We start from the raw sequence: 19,143 nt of genomic DNA on the forward strand, positions 1-19,143 counted from the left end.
TGTGTGATGCTTTACTTTAGTTTGGGCTTGCCACATGGGCGATAGACAATATCTTTCTTGCCAACTGCCTTACAGCTACCACACAATGAAAAAAACTGTCTTGTATTTCTTCTTTAATTCCATGTTGCACTAACTATTTCTAGTACTTTCGATTCAAACCCTTGACCAATTAAGATGCATGTAAAAGTTAAACTGACGAATGAGTGACTTATGGATTTCTAGAACGAAAAAAAATTTGGGTTGGCAATTAGATATTGGGTTTGGGGGGGGGGGGGTAACCGTAAACAAACATTTTTTTTTATTATGCCTAACCTGTTGTAATTTGCAGCTGGTAGTTCAACATTCCAAATAAAATTGGAATCAAGTTCTTTTCTTTTAATGCAATTGTCATACATGCCTATTTATGATTGAATTAATTACCACTTACCACATAATCACATCTTGATTCATCATACATCTTTAGTTAACTGGTTCTCCTATAATGTCAATTTTCTTCCCTCTGAAAGAATATATTATGTACAGTTACTACACTGTATTGCATTCTGATTTCACTTATAAGACCAACAATAAACAAGAGTCCTATGGGCCACATTGCTCACCTGAGCACTTTGGGTAGGAAAAAGCATAAATCAGTTCAGTATTTAAAAGTTTAAATATAAAAGTGGTTCACAGGGAGGGGGGGGATGAATTCTACACTTTCGAAGGATGCTTTTGAATTAATATGATACATATTAGCATTGCTGTTCTTAAGAAGAAAATTTTTATTGATATATTCCTTTTCTTCCTTTTTACAGTAAAACTCAGTTATAATGAAGTCACTGGGACCTGTGAAATTACTTCGCTATATCCTTAATTTGTTATATCCATATAAGGAATTAGTCAAATTTATTTAGCTGGGGATCCAATAAAACTTCGCTATATCCGTGAATTCGCAATATCCGTGTTCGTACTAAACGCGTTTTACCGTATAACTATGATCCCCTGTTATGGCCCCTTTATTCTCCTGGGGAGGGAGGGGGAGTGTCATGATTGAATTTACATTACTTCAGGATGCTTTTATATTATTATGACCAATTTTGACTATATTGGTCTTGAGAAGAATTTTAAAGATCTTTCATATGTATCAGTATTGTTAGTAAAATGTTGATCGCCCATTGTGGCCCCACCCTACCCCTGGGGGTCATGATTTGAACAAACTTGCATCTACACTACCTGAAGATGCTTCCATATAAATATGACAAATCATGGCTTTGCTGTTCTTGAATAGAAGAAATTTCTAAGATTTTTCCTATGTACTTTGATCCTTCATTGTAGCCCCGTCCTACCCCGGGGGTCATAATTTGAACAAACTTGAATTTACACTAACTGAGGATGTTTCAACATAAGTTTCATCTTTCCTGATACAGTGGTTCTAGTGAAGAAGATTTTCAAAGATTTTATCCTATGTATTCCTACGTAAAACTTGATAATTTGAATTATTTTTTTAAAATCAAATCAATGGCCAGCAATTATCACCTAAATTTAAACTGAGTTTGTGGAGACTATGTGTATGTACATGCTTGACCACAGGCCTTTGTTCCCCTTAGGTAGAAAACCCTCTCAAATCACATAGAATATACAAAAAATACACAGTCGCAGGTGTCTTCGCTACACGTGTCTCCACCTGTGGCACGTGAGAACAGGTGCCCGCGATTACAAGGGTCAGCGCAATGATTGAATTTTATCTGAACAGTTTACACTGATTTTTCTAAAATTAAAAGTTGTATTAAATCTTCTCTTACTACTAATTCCAATTCACGTGTCTTTATGAGTTTTACCGAGACTAAAATGTTAAAAAAAATCTTTTATTTGTCACAGAATGTTCAATTTTATTACACAGAATTACACAGACAGTTTTTTTTTTTATTATTCTTTTGATACACGTTTCCAAAATGTCTATTATCGGGAAAATAGGTGTAAACCAGAGCATACGTGTTTTCCATATCTGTAAAACATGCAGGAAACTACAGGTTGATTGCTTCCATATCGGGAATATACGTGGAAACCACTACTGCATGTTTCCGCGGTTTCCCATATTGGGAAATTTTCGGGAAACCACAGGTTGATCGTTTCCATATCGGGAATCTACTTGGAAACCACTATGTGGTTTCCATAAAATGGAAACTATATGGAAACTACTGATGTCACGATTCCCATATGTTTCCATCGGGTTTCCAAATTTGGGAAACCTGGCTTTTCATTCTGTGCATAAAAAACCCCTGATGAACGAAACATTGTATCCTTTAATCTTGTTGCTTAAGGTATATATATATATATGATTTTTTTTTCAGAATTTAATTTTGTGTCCATGAAAGAAGAAAATATCTCCTCTTAACAAAATAAAAAAAATTTTATAATATTTGTATTTTAGACAGTTTTTGTTTGTATGTGTGGATCGTGTAAATACTCCTGGTGTTCTTTTGATTTGTTTGTATTGCTAGCAATTTTTTCTCATTGTATTGTTGGCTGCATTGAATGAAATATATGGAGATAACGAACAGTATTCAAGCTCAAAAGCCCATTATACAATACAAAATAGGAGCAGAGCAAACACGGACCTCCAAACATCAGAGGTGGGATCAGGTGCCATGGAGGAGTGAGCATCCCCTGCCGACCGGTCACACCCGCCGTGTGCTCCTTGTCATGATCGGGAAATAACGGAAAAATCCGTCGACAATTCAGTGTGTAAATAGTGGCCTAACAATTAGTATGAAAAACGTCAGTCAGCATTTGACTCAATGATAAATTGTATTTGCTGACAAGGTCATTGTATCGACCATAGAACTTACGAAATGATGACTTTAGACGAGACAGCTGATATTCTTGTTTCATCAACTTATTTGTCAATAATTTACCTCTTTTTAGAAAATGTACATACGTAGAGCATGCTCTTGCGTATCGAATCAACTGAAAGATATATACCCCGTATGCAGATGATGAAGGTATATTGCTGCATAAGTAAGGGAAGTTGACGATTGAAAAGTTAAAGTCATCACGTTTATCATAAAGCTTGGTTGTTAGATTACCATTAACGTCTTTTTCAAGTAAAATATCCAAATATGAAACAGATGTGTCGGACTCTGTGGTATCTTTTATCTCAAGTTCACCAGGATGTATCGTATCGACATAAGAATGAAAATAGCCATTGTTAATTGACAATACGTCGTCGATATATCTAAATGTCGAGTTGAACGCCACAGCAAGTGATTTCTTCTTTTCACGTACAAGTTTTTGGACAAATTCTGCTTCATATGAATACAAAAAAAGGTCTGCTAATAACGGGGCGCAATTGGTACCCATAGGAATTCCAATAGATTGTTGGAAGACCTGGTCTCCAAAAACCACATAGATATTGTCAATCAGAAACTCAAGCATCTTTTAAATGTCAACTTCAGAGTACTTGTGTGTACAATCAGAATGTTTTTTAACAAAATAATTTTGCAAATGACCAATGACAAGGTAAGTATATTTACGAGTTCCATTTTTATTGAAAAAGCAGCTGTCAATGATATCAAAAAGCCTGGACTTTAATTTATCGTGGGGAATGGTTGTGTATAAAGTTGAAAAGTCGTAAGTTTTTAAGCTGTTGATTTTGGTAAAATCTTGTGATTTCAAATTTTCCAAAAGTTCCTTGGAATTTTTAAGTATCCACATCTGATTTACACCACTTCTCGAATATATTGTTGCACAGTACTCTTGAAGTTTCTCCTTCACCATTGTTAATATCTTAGTGAGGAGTAAAGATAGAGGCTTGGTTGAACATTTACTGGAACCCGTTATGTATCTTTGTTTGTAAGGATTTTTATGAAGTTTCGGAATCCAATATAAATATGGTAATTCGAATTCATTTTGGTTGTTTGGAATATTAAAAATATTCAAAACTGACATATGATTTTGAAGAATTTCTTCCTTAGAAAGGGTGACAATTAGAGGTTTTGTCAAGAATTGTTTGTCTTAGTGATCATTTGTAGTTTTTATATTATTCACCCCTAAATCTTTTATGTGTATTCGTATATATATATATATATATATATATATATATATATATATATATATATATATATATATATATATATATCAGAGAATTCACATTTTCAGCTGCAGAACTTCGTTGTCTGTATTAGTTTTCTTTATGACGAATAGAGCCGAAAAATCCGAATGTTGGAGCCATGAATAGTAAATTTGCATGTTTCTTCTTATAAAATAAGACTCAACAAATGAGCAAAATCTGTTAACGAAGATAAAATTCCGTGTACTAAAAATGATATGACTAAATTATAAAATTTCTTGCATGTTCAATCAGAATATATATGCACAGAATTCATTATCATTATTCTGCAGTATTTATTATGGTTTACTCCAAATTATAAGGGTAAAGCTTAATTCATTACCTCAAATTTGGTCAACAGTGTTGAGGAGTAACATCTTTGATTACTGAAATCATTGTTTGGCTGTATACACTTAACAGTGTATAGAGATCAACATCGACTGGCTCAGCCTCCTAGCCCTCTGGGGTAAGGGGGGCTGTTCTTCCTCCCATTCATATCTGGACTTCCCTTCTTTCTGAGCCGCTAGACACATCCGTGATATCTCCAATCTAAATTTTGAAAATCTGTATTACACACATATTCCAGATCTCTCTCTCTCTCTCTCTCTAGAGAGAGAGAGAGAGAGAGAGAGATTGAGATTAACTTACACTTTTCACTTGCACAGGAGCAAGTGAGTGTCTTGTGCCATAAGGCAGGGCGAAGGCCTCCGACATCGAGTAAATTTTGGGCTCGAAAAAGTCGTCTACTGTTTTTTGTTCATTCTCGCTGTGCACAAAAAAAATACGTCTCCATGATCTACATGAAAAAAAAATGTGAAATGGGTAAAGGTCTTCCTGAATTTATTGTTAATTGTTTCGTAATAATTGCAACATCTTAAGCATAAAGTGGAGCATCTCAAGTCATGAAATGACTTGCAGACAGGGGATATTGGATTTGCGTTACATCCGGGAACTGGGGACAATCGTTGGCAATTTAAAATTACAATGTCGCTGGTACTCAATGGGAAATAACACAACTCAAGAGAAAATAAGAGTTTGAAAAAATCAGACATAAAACTTACTTACTTCTAGTCATTCTTCATTTACTCTTCAACAGAAAAAACAACGCATTGAAGTGCAAAACAGTTAGGTAACCTTGAAAACGTGAACATTTTAAACTCCTCTCTAGCTTCATCGTCAGAGCTTTCATTCGAGTGTTTTATAAATATTAATTCAAAAACATATTTGAAAATCAAAATACACAATGTAAATTCATCCAATATGTTAGAGAAAACAAGCAATCCCTTCAAAATGGTAATGTTAAATTTTTAGCTCACCTTAGCTTTCCCTGAGCTGAAAGCTCAAGTGAAATTTTTCTGATCACCTGTTGTCCGTCTGTCCGTTTTTGAGGTATTTCAATTATTTAGGTTCATGCAAATATATTTGTGTCTATATTGATTTGGTGGTCCATGCATGTCATACTTACACGTCTCTGCAGTAATTTTAGGCACATAGAGTTTATTCGGGTGGTTTACTGTACACGTCATGCGCAGAAATTACTCCCCTTACGAACTACTATTCCCAGTCGAAGTTAGCCATTACAAATAGTACTACTTCATTTTTTGAAGAAAAAAAAGTAGTTTTCGGAAATTATTTGCTTTGGTTGCTGATATGTGGCCACAAATTATCGGACTACTGGGCGCTCACCCTTTTATGATACTCTGCTCTGGTAGAAGATCTGGATTCTGCCTCTACTTTCTGTAGAGGAAGTTGAGAGAAAAGTTGGCAAATGCGGAAACTTTAGGTTACTTCGATACTGAAGCGAAAAACACAACTTGTTACAGATGCCAGTACTGTTGGTCTTGGAACTGTCTTGCTACAAATTCAGAATGAAAAAAAAAAGTATTATCTTCTATGCAAGAAGTAGTCTTACAGATGTTGAGAAACGTTACTCTCAAACAAAAAAGGAAGCGCTTGGCATAATATGGGTAGTGGACGTTTTCATATGTACCTCTATGGGAATGACTGAACTTCTTGCAGATCATAAGCCTTTGGAATACATTTATCCAGCAAAGTATAAACCAAGTCCAAGGATCAGTAAATGGGTGTTGCGTCTACAGCCATATCGATTTTAGGTTGTGTATATCAAATGAAAGGACAATGTAGCAGATCCGTTATCACGATTGACAAAAATAAATGAGAGGAAAGTCAAACAGATGGATACTGAGGATTTTGTGAAATCTATATCTCTACATTCTGTTTCAAAAGCAATGTCTATCAAGCAGAAGGAAAGTTTCTGTTTGTTTGTTTGTTGTTTATCTGATTTTGGCCTGAAACGTCAGGATGAAGTCATTATATCAAGAGTACGTATTGGACACTCAAGGTTTACTCAATCGCATTTACTAACCAGGGAACACCAACCTGAATGTATATCTTGCGACTGTGCAATGACTATACATCATATACTTTTAGAATGTACTGATTTTTCGCCTGTAAGAAGCAGACTATTTAATAATGTGCAAATAATGCCTGATCTTTTTACAAATATTAATACTTAAACAATTTTACATTACTTGAAGGAAACCCGATTTTAACGTTAAGATTTCAATTTATATATTTTAATTAAAAATTTGTTTTATATTACAAATTTAACTGTTTTCATATTTTTAAAATTATATCCTTCGGATGGGACGTTAAATGGATTACAAGGATTACAACCCCCTTGGCACGCATAAGATCGTTTCTCTGGTTTTCGCAAAAAGAGTAAAAGAGCTTTGGTGTTTCCAGGGATGCCAATGTGACTTCGAATAAAAAACAAAAGTCTACTACTTTACCTTGATGAGCAAAATGATAATATTGAATTAATATATCTATAATGTATGGTTGTATGTTCATATTTTTTATCGATTGTAAGCGAGAGCGAGTCCGAGTATATTGTGAATTTGTAATCAGTGGAAGATTTAATATATTCAAAAGCAAGCAGAGTGGCTTTTGCTTCTGCTGTAAAAATAGTTGCTCCATAAGGAAGCCGTGTAGAAAAACAAGAGGCCCAAGGGCCACATTGCTCACCTGAGCACTGTGGCTAGGAAAAAAGGAAAAATCAGTTTAGTATTGAAAAGCTTAAATGCATAAGTGGTCCCAACCTACCCCTAAAAAGGGAATGGGGGGGGGGGTCATGATTTGAACAAACTTGAATCTTCACTATCTGAGGATGCTTCCATATAAATATAGATGCTTCCAAATAAATATGACCAATCATAGCTTTGCTGTTCTTGAGAAGATGATTTTTGAAGACTTTTTATATGTACACCTATGTTAAACATTGATCGTCCATTTTGGCCCCACCCTATCCCTTGGGGTCATGATTTGAACAAACTTGAATCTACACCACCTGAGGATGCTTCCATATAAATATGACCAATCATAGCTTTGCTGTTCTTGAGAAGAAGATTTTTCCTATATATCCCTATGTAAAACTTTGATTGTCCATTGTGGCCCCACCCTACCCCCGGGGGTCATGATTTGTACAAACTTGAATCTACACCACCTGAGGATGCTTCCAAATAAGTATGACCAATCATAGCTTTGCTGTTCTTGAGAAGAAGATTTTTGAAGATTTTTCCTATGCACACCTATGTTAAACATTGATCGTCCATTTTGGCCCTACCCTACCCCTGGGGGTCATGATTTGAACAAATTGAATCTACACCACCTGAGGATGCTTCCATATAAATATGACCAATCATAGCTTTGCTGTTCTTGAGAAGAAGATTTTTGAAGATTTTTCCTGTATATTCCTATGTAAAAATTTGATCGTCCAATGTGGTCCCACCCTACCCCCAGGGGTCATGATTTGTACAAACTTGAATCTACACCACCTGAGGATGCTTCCATATAAATATGACCAATCATAGCTTTGCTGTTCTTGAGAAGATGATTTTTGAAGATTTTTCCTATGTACACCTATGTTAAACATTGATCGTCCATTTTGGCCCCACCCTATCCCTGGGGGTCATGATTTGAACAAACTTGAATCTACACCACCTGAGGATGCTTTCATATAAATATGACCAATCATAGCTTTGCTGTTCTTGAGAAGAAGATTTTTAAAGACTTTTCCTATATATTCCTATGTAAAACTTTGATCGTCCATTGTGGCCCCACCCTACCCCTGGGGGTCATGATTTGAGCAAATTGAATCTACACCACCTGAGGATGCTTCCATATAAATATGACCAATCATAGCTTTGCTGTTCTTGAGAAGAAGATTTTTGAAGATTTTTCCTGTATATTCCTATGTAAAAATTTGATCGTCCAATGTGGTCCCACCCTACCCCCAGGGGTCATGATTTGTACAAACTTGAATCTACACCACCTGAGGATGCTTCCATATAAATATGACCAATCATAGCTTTGCTGTTCTTGAGAAGATGATTTTTGAAGATTTTTCCTATGTACACCTATGTTAAACATTGATCGTCCATTTTGGCCCCACCCTATCCCTGGGGGTCATGATTTGAACAAACTTGAATCTACACCACCTGAGGATGCTTTCATATAAATATGACCAATCATAGCTTTGCTGTTCTTGAGAAGAAGATTTTTAAAGACTTTTCCTATATATTCCTATGTAAAACTTTGATCGTCCATTGTGGCCCCACCCTACCCCTGGTGGTCATGATTTGTACAAATTTGAATCTACACCACCTGAGGATGCTTTCATATAAATATGACCGATCATAGCTTTGCTGTTCTTGAGAGGAAGTTTTTTGAAGATTTTTCCTATATATTCCTATGTAAAACTTTGATCGTCCATTGTGGCCCCACCCTATCCCCGGGGGTCATGATTTGAACAAACTTGAATCTACACTACCTGACAATTATTCCACATGAGTTTCATCTTTCCTGGCCCACTGGTTCTTGAGAAGAAGATTTTTCAATAATGCCATTAATTTTTTGCTATTTCGTAATTATCTCCCCTTGGAGGAGGGTGTGGCCCTTCATTTGAACAAACTTGAAACCCCTTCACCCAAGGATACTTTGTGCCAAGTTTGATTGAAATTGGCCCAGCAGTTCTGGAGAAGAAGATGAAAATGTGAAAAGTTTACGACAACAACGACGCCGACGACGCCGCCGCCGACGACAGACAACGGACAAATTTTGATCAGAAAAGCTCACTTGAGCCTTCGGCTCAGGTGAGCTAAAAAACACTTTTGTCAATCACTGCAGCTGCTGCCACTTTGTTTTTATCTTTTGAACCATCTGTATAAATATCGACTGAAAAATTCTTAGAATGTTTTATTTCTGTTAAAAACAAGATGATTTGTCTCTGATTTCTGAAATTCAGTTAAAGATGTATCTACACTTGGTTTTATTAATTTCCATAGTGGTATTTCGGAATAGTTAATGGGTTTAATTATATCTAAAGGTATTCAGAATCTCTTACGTGTTTTTAGATCTTAGTCCTAAATGTTTTATACACGAGGAACTAGAATCAATACTGCCTGAAACTCTACGTAACACTTCTTTAAAAATCGCTCATGAGGGACACCCAGGAATAGTAGTAATAAAAAAAAAACATTTGCGAACAAAAGTAAAGTGATCTAGAATGGATCGCGATGCTGAAGAGATGTGTAAGAGATGTCATGCGTGAAAAGTGGTGAGTAAGACATCCAGTCCAGAGCCTGTTAGAGTACTGAACTTTGAAAAGGACCATTGCAGTTACTTGGTGCAGATTTATTGGGACCTCTACCATCAGGAGATTTGTAGTGGTGGATTATTACAGTAGTTGTAAGTTGATATCTTGACAAAGACCACAACCGAAAAAATTATGAAAAGTCTTCACAAGATGTTTGAAACACATGGTTTACCATTACAGATTGTAACCGATAACGGTCCTCAATTCATCAGAATGGAATTCAAAGACTTCATGGAACATCATAATGGGCGGACTTCATTTGTCCAAGATCGGCGTAAAACCGACGAATTGGCAAATCAAATAAACCGGCGTAAAACGTGTAAAAACAAAGATGGAGGAACCCGTTGTTGTTACAACTGCTGTGGCAAAAGTTACAGATGTAATGTTGAGCGATGATGAAGATGATGATATCGAAACATCTTTTTTGAGAAATATGGGCTATCAACAGGGTGAGAGTTTTGATATATCAGTGAAAGTTTATCTATAGAAACATATACCTATCGAATGTAAACAATGGAGGAAATTCGAGTCGTAAAGGACTTTTTATGTTTGATTTTGATTATCATAATTATTTCTGTGTTTTCTTATCAGATAATGGCTTTATTTGTGCACATATGGGGTCATATACTAAATGTGTGAATCTAGTATGCACATTTTTTCTTCATTTTAGATTTAGAGAAGAAGGATAAAATCTCTAGAGTATTTTGAATACACAATTCCGAGATACCTGCCGGATTCATTTAGGCAGTCCTTTAAAGTGTCCCATGAGACGTTTGAAGTACTTTGTGAATCATTATCTCAGTATCCAGGTGTATTGCCAGAGGCATATCCCAGAGGAAGAGCCCACATACCATTGCAAAAAAATGTATTGATGACTGTCAGATACCTAGTTTCTCAAGAAAGTGTACAATAATTAAGTGATAGGTTTGGTGTAACTGAACACAGTTTTATAAGATGCAAAAGACAAATAATGTGTGATCAGCGTCTATGCAACTTTATTACATGGCCAAAGCATGATGAATTCAGAGATATATCTACAAGATTTGATAAGATGGAAAGATATAACTTTCCAGATATACTTGGAGCAGTAGATGGGAGCCACATTCCAATTCAGGTTCCTATTCAAAATCCCAAATGTTATTTTAATCGGAAACAATTTCATTCTATTGTACTTCAAGGTGTTTGTATAGATGATCTGAAATTTATTGATGTGAATGTAGGATGGCCAGGTCGAGTCCATGACGCTAAGGTCCTACGAAACTCATCATTATGGAAAGAAGGATTTCATAACTGTGACAATGGGAGCTACCACTTAGTTGGAGATGGAGCATACCCATTAAAAGAATGGCTTCTGACTCCATACAGGGATAATGGCCATCTCTCACAAGAACAGACACAGTTTAACATGACACTCTCATCAAAGCGACAAGTCATTGAGAGAGCATTCGGTTTGCTGAAAGGAAGATTCAGGCGACTAAAGCTATATGAAATCAATCAGAGAGGTTTGTCAGACTTGTTGCTCCATGTATTTTGCACAACGTATGTATCATTGAACATGACCTGTTGGAGGACTTAATAAATGAAAATGAACATGATGTTATTCTGGAAGAAAATGATAGAAATGCATTGTTAAAGAATGATGCACGCGGTCTACAAAAGAGAATTAACATTACAAATAGAATGTAATTTGGATTTGGATGTGCATCATGTACAATTTTGAGTAAAATTCAAAAGAATTATCTTTTTTGCTAGCTTATTGAGTAAAATTCATTTTTTTTGGTGAAAATTGGTCTTTTTTTCTTCAGACAGAACAAGAACTGTACTATAGCCCCCCCCCCCCCTTTCAATCGGAACTCTTAAATTTGTGCATACTATATAGCAGTTGACATGGAAATTTTTATAATACAAAGATTTTATTTACTTACGGGAAAATAAACTCTTTGTTATATAAGTTAACTATTGCATCATTTATATTTATATATTTAAATTTATTTCTAAAATAAACACACAGTTACTATAGACTTAACATTTATTCAGGAAATAAATAACAAAACATTTATTCAGGAAAAAATAATAAAAGAATACACTGTAACAAAAGATAAATCGCAAATGCAACCCTGACATGTCTGCTATTGTGTCATCAAAATGTAATGAGAGATATGTTGACAGTACATGAATGTCCACCCAAAGTACATCGTATTGCAAGATGAAAAATACATGCCAAAGGGAAAGGTAAAAAATAATTCCACAGTTTAACTCTCACCAATAAAATCATGTAACTTTGTATAAATTTCGGTAAATATATGCAGAATATCATTACAACTTACTCTGAAACTGTGTAAGGGACAGAAAGGTGGAAGGACATAAGACAGACATGACAGGTGGGGTATAAAATTGGCAAACACAACCACTTAATGAACAAATTCGAAAGTTATAAAACACTATCTGTGTTAGCAAATTTACATGGCACAATCTGTCAATTATCTTTTTCAGGTTCTATTTCTTGAGCAAGTCTTTCAAAACCCCGACCAGGGAATTAATAGTTGATTTTCTCCTTATGTCTCCTCTCAATTGCTTCTTCTTTCTTTTCAATAGCTTCTGTGAAAAATGTCTTCATGATGTCAACCGATCTTCTTGCTTTCTTTTTCACTTTCCCTGAAAAAATACACATAGTACATTTTCACAGTACAGGTATGAAGAAAAGCTTGTTATTCCCATGCTTGTAAGTAGTTGTATTAAAATGAAAACAGCTAAAACAACGCTCAGCAAGGTCTTGCATACAAAAACAGATAGACTTCAATTTCAAAATACGTCATGAACCTCTTGCTTTAATAATCTAAAATACCTTTCTTAAGAGCAGGACAGTTGAGTAAGACTCACCTTCAAGTGCATCTGTATGGTCAGGGGTTGGAGATAGAGTTCTCTTCGTTTTGACAATTTTCAAGGTCTGAACTTTCACGCAGATCTGGAGATGGACTTTTACTTGCTTTTGACTCTATCAGAAACACTGGATTCATGTCGGGCTTCTTTTCAAATATTTCCCCCAACTCATCATCAGAATCAGCAGAGTATACTTCAAAGACACATTACCCAACAAGCAATCTCATAGGTCGGAAGTATTTATTATTAATGCCAAGATTGCTACAGATAACTGAATATAATTAATAAGGATATCTTTTTTGCATTTGTAGGACTAGAATGCGTCATATGAAATGATACTTCTGTTTATCGATAACGAAAAGTTTAAGAATGGGACCACGGAATTTGGTATATGCCTCATAGTCATACACGATAGCTTGTCTAGAAAAAAGAATGATCTATGTCTTTAGGAAACCTTTTGTTGCCGATTTGTTTTCTACTATTTCTTTCAAAATTCTAAAGCAAATTGATTTTAATAAGATCCTTAAGAATGGAAACCTTTACTCATTTTCTTTTAATTACTCTAATAAATTTTCTTCACTTACATGAAATTCCTGATAATAAATTGTCATTGATATTCTATCCATTATCAATGCCCTGGTGACCTGCTGCTGGGACGTCATGGCACAGGCGTAGAACCTCATTCCTCAACTCCTCAGGAACGACTAAATGTTAGTCTTCACACCCCCTCCCCACCTCCTTCCAAAGGACCTTGTCCTTATCTAATGTGAAGGCCGTCCTATGCAGCCAATAGTTTTTAATTGCTGGACCTGCAAGGAACATCACACCTTCCTCTTGAACTACACCACCGTCTAACCAGTCAAAAAATTGACTGATTTCCAAGTCCCTTAACTAGCATAGGCTCATTTCCTCTGGTGTCAAACCTACGAATGACAAGGGGCTGCCAGAACCATCATGGGGTACCCCCACTAATGCGACAAAGTTGGGGTGCTTAGTTAGGCGAATCTTAGTCCGGAAGAGCCCATCTATTGACTCATCACCAATGTATATGTAGCAAATGGAGAAAGCGAACAGGAACAGATGATGCAGAACTTTCATCTTTAATAGATATTGTAGAAATTGATATTGTTGTCCAAAACACAAAAGAAGTTTCAGGACTTTCCATAGAAACAACAAAATACAAAACCTCGGCACTTGCTTTAAAGATTGGATATTCTCTCAAGAAGTGTGCTGGAATGATGAAAGGAAATGTCCTTAAAATTGGTGATTCTAATATGGTGGCAAAAAGCCAGCAAGTTCATTGAGCTATATGATCTAACGTGGAATGAAGAAGTGACACCTCATGCCCACAGAACCTTACAGGAGATGAGAAGAAATAGGGTACATCAAATGCCATTAACAAATGATGTTATCCTCTTGAACAATTACTTCAACAAGAAGTGTGTGAGCCAATGCTCACTAATACCCCCGCTCTGATGTGAATACACAAGTTCAGTTACGGACAGACAGTGATAATCAGGAAATTGACATCGGATTGTTGTATAAAAATGAATCCCTACATATAGCATGCCTAAACAAAGAGTGTGTTAAAATTTCAAGCATCTGCGATGAGTAGTTGCTGAGAAAACTGCCACCAAAATTTGTTATGTATGGTACGGACAGATGCACGGATAAACAGGAAGTTGACATCGAATTCATACAAAAATGATTCTCACCACATGGCATGCCTAAACAAAGGTTGTGTTAAAATTTCAAGCATCTACGATGAGTAGTTGCTGAGAAAACTGCCACCAAAATTTGATATGTTTGGTACGGACAGACGCACGGATAAACAGGAAGTTGACATCAGATTCGTACAAAAATGAATCCCACCATATGGCATGCCTAAACATAGGGTGTGCTAAAATATCAAGCATTTGCGGTGAGTAGTTGCTGAGAAAACTGCAACCAAAATTTTTTATGTATGCTACGGACAGGCGCACGGATCAACAGGAAGTTGACATCGGATGAGTACAAAAATGAATCCCACCATATGGCATCCTTAAACAGAGTGTGCTAAAATTTCAAGCGTCCGCAATGAGTGGTTGCTGAGAAAAGTGCCACCAAAAGTTGTTATGTATGGTACGGACAGACGCACGGATAAACAGGAAGTTGACATTGGAATTGTAAAACAATGAATCCCACCATATGGCATGCCTAAACAAAGAGTGTGCTAAACTTTCAAGCGTCTGCAATGAGTAGTTGCTGAGACACTGCGACCAAAATTTGTTACGGACAGACACACAGACAGACAGACAAGGGTAAAACAGTATACCCCTCTTTCCTTCGGAGGCGGGGGTATAAAAATGAATTTCAGATAGCATACGACAGACTTACAGAAGACAAAATGAACGAGATGCATGGTCCCTTCTCTGTGAGATCACATTGGCACAAATAATACTATTCAACCGCAGACGACAAGGAGGCGTGTCTAAAATGAAGGCTGTAGACTATCAGACTTTTGCTGAATTTATTACCGACTTTCAATATTGTTTCGCATTCTCTATTTCAATCGCTTACTCTGATTGGTCAATAGCAGAAGTTGACCGTTCACGGTAGCTCAGTCTGTAGAGCGCTTGCTCCATGATCGGGAGGTCGTGAATTCGAATCTCGGCCGCGATTGACTTAAGTCGATAAAAAATGGGTAGGAACTGTTCCTTCGCCATGCGATCAGCACTTTGAAGTTAAAGTTGCGGGTCCTTCGGATGAGACCTTAAAAACTAAGGCCCCGTGTCACGGCAGGCGTTGGCACGATAAAGATCCCTCACTGCTCAATGGGTATGAGTGCCAAGTAAAGGTCAAAATTTGAAGCCCTTCACCGGTAGATGGTGACGTCTCTATATGAGTGAAAAATTCTCGAATGGGACGTAAAACAACATACACTCAATGAGAGAGTCACGTGACGGGGCAGTTGACAGACGTGTCCGATAATCGCTCCGTCTTTTTGACAATTTTTCTGTGGATTTAGATTTCTTTTGTGTATATATTGTTTACAGTGGATTTATGAAGTGTTTTCTTTTCATTAGGAAGTTCTATTAGACAAAAAAAAGTTTATTTTTGTGTTATCATAACTGTGTTTAATACAACCGTGTGCTAGACCTAGAGGTGAGTGAAGCTCACTCAAAGTTTTCATAGTACAATGGCTTTGGAGCAAACAAAAATGTTAAAACCTGTCTACTTGAGACATAGAGATATTCAGATGGATAAGAGTAATCCTATTACAGACTATAATTTAGCGTGTGTGTACAGTACCGACCAGACACAACCTAACAGAAAGCGAACCCTAAGCGCACCCCGGGTTCGCTTTCTGGGTTCGCTTGGGGTTCGCTATAGCTGACCCCGAGCGAACCCGGAGCGGACCCCGAGCGAACCCGCAGCGGACCCAGAGCGAACGCCGAAAGCGAACCCCAAATTCAGTAGCGAACCCAGAGAGCGAACGCGCGTTCGGTGTTGCGTAACAGAGCTGTCAATCAGGATTAGCGATAAAACGTGTTTACCAATCAGCGGGTCGACCAATCAGCATGTCAGTTTGTCATTCGAGGTAAATAAAACATTGTACAGCAAAGCGTGTTAATTTTCAGTGTGAAACTATTTTTAACATTATCAAAAATAATTAAATTAATATATTTTAAATATCCAGGTAGCATATTATATTTACACATTTATTTTTTTTCAAGATTATGTCTGTGATATGTGCTTTTATTCAATTATTAAGGTCTTCCGTCTTCAGCGGAAGACCTTCTTGTTATTCTTCGGTTTCTTTTCCACTGTTTTTCTTATTATTTTTTTTCTTAACGATTTTGTGCACGCGATTTCTCAAAAACGTTTCGCTCGATTTTCATGAAACTTTCAGGTCTGATAGAACATTAAAAAATCTTGATACATATTTTTTTTATTTTGATGACGTCACTTCCGGTCCGAAGATTTTTGCGATTTAGTGATTTTTGGAGGGTCAGTTTGTCCGCAGGTTTTCTAAGAAACCACTCATCACAGGAATGTGAAACTTATAGCGAAGACAGAGCAACATATGTAGATCTGTAATACGTAGTTAACTTTCACCGGAAGTGCCACGCGTCGACGCTCGCTATGGCCTGAAAAAAGTCGTATCGAGAGTTTCAAATTTTCGAACACTTTCTGTACGATATCTTTTTACTTGGAAATATTTTGTTAAAACATATAACAAAATTTGTGCAGAATTACAAGATCTTTTAAATGATATCTCGTACAAAGGGCTGGCCCCTAAAATTAGGAATCTAAAGGGGCCAAAATATTTTTCCTGATATCTCAAAAAGTATTGAGAATTTGTAATGCTTCAAAGAAGCAAAGTTGTTCAACATGACAAGTAGCAGCTTGCGAGATCATCAAAATGCGTCGAATGACGTCACTTCCGGCCAAACAGGAAGTAGTAGAAAATTGCTTATTTTCACAGATATTGGTACAGTGCTGCTATCCCACAAATTGACATGGGATGGGATTGGATAGGATTCAGGATTGAGGATTCACGATGGAAACATATAGAAGTTAATCCAATCCTATCCTATACTATCCTGTATCCTACAGCCAATCAGATTCGAGTAAAGGTTAATTCATATGTCAGAATAAATTACAAAAATGCAAAAGGATATAGAACGTGTACAAAAGAATTATTTAATCACAAAAGAAAATAGGCGTTTTTTTTTTTTTTTGAACACACATTTCTACTATTACCTCGATTCCTACTTGTGTTACAGTTCAATAACATGTTTCTCTGTTAAATGTGCTCTGTTTGTCAGGATAATTCCACTTGAACCGTCAGCGGCGGACTATAACAGATCATAATCGCAGTTGTTTGGTGCAAGACCATGTAAGTATACTATACACTGTAAATGTGTGCATGTTTAGACGTATCTCTCCCTTTAAGCAATGTTTTAATGACTTGAACTATTAAAATTTATTCTATTGTAATATACACAGTAATCGGATATGGAAAAAAGAGGTTGTGTAGAAAGGGGAGGGGTAGGGGGTTAAATATTTACAAATACTTTGTCACATGATCAGATGTATTATACCTTTTTCAGTTTGTTATTGCTATATACTCATTTCCCTACTGTGGTTAAAAAATATTTTATTCTTATCTGATTGCAATTTGAAATAATTAAGTGCAGAATCATCATGATCATTTCTTATGCTACTGTGTATAATAAGCCCACTCAGCACTTGCATGTACATTGTATGTATGACCTATTGTGAGTTAAACATAAAACATGTAACATAAATTAATCATTTATTATCTTCTTCATTTCAGAGAATGGTACCCAATTTTGCTTGCCCTCATTAGTCATCACAATATAAAGGATTTTACATTTAGAAGTAGGTATGATCAGATTATTTATTTTGTGTTTATGCATGTTTCATTAAAATACATAAAAATCATTATCTAAGTTGAGATGAAGTGTCTGCAGATTTTATGAATAAGTGATTTTCTTCTTTTTAAAATGTTGAGAGTAAAACTGAAATTAATGTATAGTTGTTCTGGTCATCATTGTCATGTTATATGTATTTTCATTTTTTTTAATATTCAAATTTCAAGCAACAAATGAAAAGAAATTAACAAACAACATATTAAATAGATTAATACAAGCAGAAAATAGAGAGAAAAAAACATCCAAACATGTACTCATACTAGTTAGCAAGACGACGAGATGAAATGAATTATAATCTACAAGTAAATTATGTAAATTATGATTGTTTAATTAAGATATGAGTTCTGACTATGAAGTTGCAATATAAGATTTGATTTTGCTTGATTTGTTTACAATTAATGCATTACTCTGGGAGAGAAAAAGGTTAAATTCAGACAATTGTACATGAAATGAGAAAGATAATCACAATCAAATACAGTTTTAATGCATAATGCATATGACACAATTTACAATCTACATGCACATAATGGTGTGTATTTTTTTCTTCAGGACAATCCTGCAAATTTGCAGCTGTACAAATTTTCTTCATCTCATCTGCTGCTGGAATAAATAATGAAAGATTTTCAAACCAGTGTCCAAGAGCCCCCTAGAGTCTGGAATGATGGTGTTCTTTATTAAGGAGATCAGTGTGTGATGTATTTGTTTTCTGTGCATTGATGACATTTGTGAAACTGTTCGGTTACTTTATGACCATCTCTCTGACAACTACTTTGACATTTGAAATTCAATTTGAGCGACGGACAAGCAGGCCAAATATTATGTATGTAAAACATACAACTGTAATAAGACATTGATAAACTTCAATTTAAACAAACTACATGTACATGTATCTTTGAGCTTGGCATTGAAATACATGTATACTTTTCATGGACACTTTTAATGAATTTGTCTCATGATAATGGAACATTCAATTGTTATACATTGTAGATATAAATTGTAGATAATATGCATTTGGTCCAATATATATAATTATATTTGTATTCACTGAAAAAAGGGAT

The 19,143-nt window shown here is 35.8% G+C and overlaps 1 long non-coding RNA gene across 1 annotated transcript; it reads left to right on the plus strand.

Moving 5' to 3' along the window:
- The first annotated feature begins 17,459 nt into the window (after positions 1-17,459).
- LOC133180065 (uncharacterized) lies at positions 17,460-18,890 on the plus strand. The gene is made up of 3 exons (XR_009720265.1): positions 17,460-17,526; positions 17,968-18,032; positions 18,635-18,890. It is a non-coding gene; the product is annotated as an uncharacterized LOC133180065 (long non-coding RNA).
- Positions 18,891-19,143: the final 253 nt, after the last annotated feature.

The sequence above is a fragment of the Saccostrea echinata genome, unplaced genomic scaffold (assembly GCF_033153115.1).
Source record: "Saccostrea echinata isolate AGI-Se365-2 ecotype Australia unplaced genomic scaffold, CSIRO_AGI_Sech_v1 ptg000005l, whole genome shotgun sequence".
In the NCBI taxonomy this organism is placed as follows: Eukaryota; Metazoa; Mollusca; class Bivalvia; order Ostreida; family Ostreidae; genus Saccostrea; species Saccostrea echinata.